Source organism: Diaphorina citri, unplaced genomic scaffold, assembly GCF_000475195.1.
Source record: "Diaphorina citri unplaced genomic scaffold, Diaci psyllid genome assembly version 1.1 scaffold817, whole genome shotgun sequence".
Lineage (NCBI taxonomy): Eukaryota > Metazoa > Arthropoda > Insecta > Hemiptera > Psyllidae > Diaphorina > Diaphorina citri.
In genome coordinates, this window is record NW_007378249.1 from 283 (window position 1) to 3425 (window position 3143).

General features: G+C 39.4%; 1 long non-coding RNA gene across 1 annotated transcript; it reads right to left on the reverse strand.

The window, feature by feature from the left end:
- Nucleotides 1-905: 905 nt before the first annotated feature.
- LOC113468683 lies at nucleotides 906-2482 on the reverse strand. Its single transcript, XR_003392346.1, has 2 exons — nucleotides 2318-2482; nucleotides 906-2087 (listed from the first exon to the last, which is right to left on the reverse strand). It is a non-coding gene; the product is annotated as an uncharacterized LOC113468683 (long non-coding RNA).
- Nucleotides 2483-3143: the final 661 nt, after the last annotated feature.

Sequence of the window (3143 nt, forward strand, 5' to 3'; positions counted from 1 at the left end):
AAATTTTGACAATACACCAACTAAATCTTATCTTATACTAGCTGAATTCCGTCGCTTCGCTCCGGAATCCCGCTAGTTCATCCCGAGGCATGGCCAAACTTGTGGAAAGACAGCCGGAACGTGTGTGGCCGAAAAATCTGGAGACCTAGGTCTGTCAGACCGTCTGAGAGATCTGGGCCTGAAGCTTTTTCTGCCACACACATTCCGGCGCGCGGCGGTCTGACAGACCGTGGTCTGTCGGACGGTCTGATGGGTGGCGGGAATTAAATATTTTCCTCTGTTCCAGTGAACTGTACTTCAGAGAGCTGCAATAATGAATCCTGCAGTTCAGCGAACGCCAGTTCAGTGCAGTGTCCAACACTCACCTGTACTCCCCCATGTCAGAATGGCGGGACATGTGCTTCCAATAATGTGTGCTTGTGCAATCATATCACCACGGGGGATCGGTGTGAAACCAAGTAAGGCCCTCTCCAAAATGTAGACTAGAATATATTTTGTGTATCCTGTCCAAATAGGACTATTATAAGAACGAGATCCATTCACTCATTCACATTTCATAGTTCACACACTGATCGTTCTATCTCGAGAACCACAACACCTAGAAAGCTTAAATTTGGTAGGAATATTCCTTTTATGGTCTGGGTGTGCAATAAGAAAGGATTTTGCGAAAATCTAAACCGATCTTGAGATATGATCAATTTTTGATCGCTAAAATCTCCATAAGAAATACACAGAGTGCAGAGACTGCGGGAGAGAAAACTTTTCCTCGCTCGCCTAATATTTGAGTTTCGTTTATGTTTTTAGTTTGATAAATACAAGTTCGGCCATGCCTTTTCCACAAGTTTGGCCATGCCTCGGGATGAACTAGCGGGATTCCGGAGCGAAGCGACGGAATTCAGCTAGTATAAGATAAGATTTAGTTGGTGTATTGTCAAAATTTTGCAAAATGTAAGATTATAAAGTGCCTATCAGAAACGCACTGCGTTGGATTCAAGATTTACGCAGACAATTAAGGGAACCCTGATCAACCGATCAAACCCCGGCACTGAAAAATAAGATAAATAGGCAACTTCACAATTTATTGGCCAGAAAATTAATAAAAACCTACATAATACCTACTTCTTAAAAATAATTATATAAATAATAAATTATTGAGCTCACTATTAAAAAAGTAAAATAAATTATTGATCCGAGTAAAAAAAATTAAATAGACAATTTTGAATTTGGTATGTTTGTATCACCATAACTCCGGAACGATTTGTCTGATTTTGATGAAATTTGACAAAAATGTTCAACACCAAAAGGTGCTCAATAAATTTTGGACCCGATGGGGTTTATGGAGGCCCCGTAAAGGGATCTTTTTTGAGTGAGTTCTACAATCTACAGTTCACTGAACCACTAGTAAAGTGACTCTTCGCTGACGATACAAAGTAGCAGTCATCAATCGACAGCTGTCAATCAAAGATAATCAATATTTTTACAGTATTGACAAGAGTATTGATAGTGTGAGGACATTATAAAGTTGGGCTTTATACCAAAACTAGTAGATAAGTAACCAAGTCTCCAGACTTATCAAACGGCCCTTGTATCTTGTTTATACTGCCAGATTGGTTTACAAGTGTTTATAAAGGTTATTAAGTGAGTTGTAAAGTGATTTCCTCTTTATCTCTCATGTCAGAGAGCTGGTCCGCCTAATCTTATGTTGTCACCTAGTGATTCTAGTGTGTAAGATCTATGTCCTGCCTGGAATCTGCTAGTAAGGTGCGTCTAGACTAGAGTCGACCGAAGTCAATCGACATCGACTAGTCTCCATATAAAATATGTATCTAAGGATAAAGATGTAGTAGATTTTATTTTTTTTTTTTTTTGGTGGGAAAATTTTCCATTTCCCTCCCGGGGCAAACTTTATCCACAACAAACAAGGTTCTTTGTTACTTTTTACACACCTCTATGTACATAATTATATCAAACCTGTTTTTTATTATTCAATTATTCTTAGTCTTCAAGTGATCTTTGGTTTTGGGCGATTTCTTCTTTCACTTTGCCTTTGATCCAATTTCATTTGCGTCGACAATTTCCTCTTTTATCTGTTATTAAATTGGCAATTGAATAAAAATCAATGTAAGTAGGTAAATCTTTGGAAAAAATTAAAAAAAAAAGAAAAAAAAGTGATCAACATGTGCCCAAATCCCCGTGTAAATCTATAGAAAAAATTAAAACAGGTAGGTTTGTCCAAATCCCCGAGACCTCCCAGCAGTTAACCACAGCGCTAACCATTAACCACACCGAACCCTCATCCTAATAAATACCTACTTACCTTCCGGTTCTCAATGGTAATAAAACAGCCATAAATGCCACCTCACCAGATCTTGACTCGCGGGACCGGCAGCTTATCCTAACTGTCCCCATGTCCCATAACTCATATTTCCTGAACGTTGAGATGAACACATTGACTACCTAGCTATCTACTGATATATATGTATATCTGTGGAATAAAATCAGAGGAGAAGGACTGATCAAACTGTTTTCAGTGGGACATATGTGGCCCGGGGTAAAACAATCGGTGGACTGCAACAACCGGGTCAACATTATGATATTTAAATTTTGTTTGGATGACAAAGCTTTAAATTCTTCTGTTAAGAGACAGTAGTGATGGGACTCGAGTGAGATTTTTCAACTCGATTATTTTCTACTCGATTATATTCCAACTCGAGTTGTAACTCGAGTGGAAATTAATCGAGTTGAATATTTATTCCTGGAAAATACACCGTGCCGATTTCTCACTCGACTCGACAGTCGAGTAGGCGAGCGAGTCGCTGATATTCGGGTTTTCGTTCGGAAACTCTCGGCATACGGGTATACCACTATACCCCTTCCCCCTCTTCAGTTCTCTTTCTTGCATCATCATCTAGTAAGAGGCAAGAGGGGAGAGGGGGGTAGTGAATCATTCAACTCGTTCAAACGAATAGTTTTTCTGACGAATAGATTTGTACTCGAATAGAAACTGTATGTTGCAATAATATGTGGCGAGTGCGCGAGTGAACTCGGGTCAGAGAACCCAATGAATAGTTTTTCCACTCGAGTGGAACAAAATAATAATCGAGTGCACTCGAGTGAAGTCAAACTCGAGTCCACTCGAATAA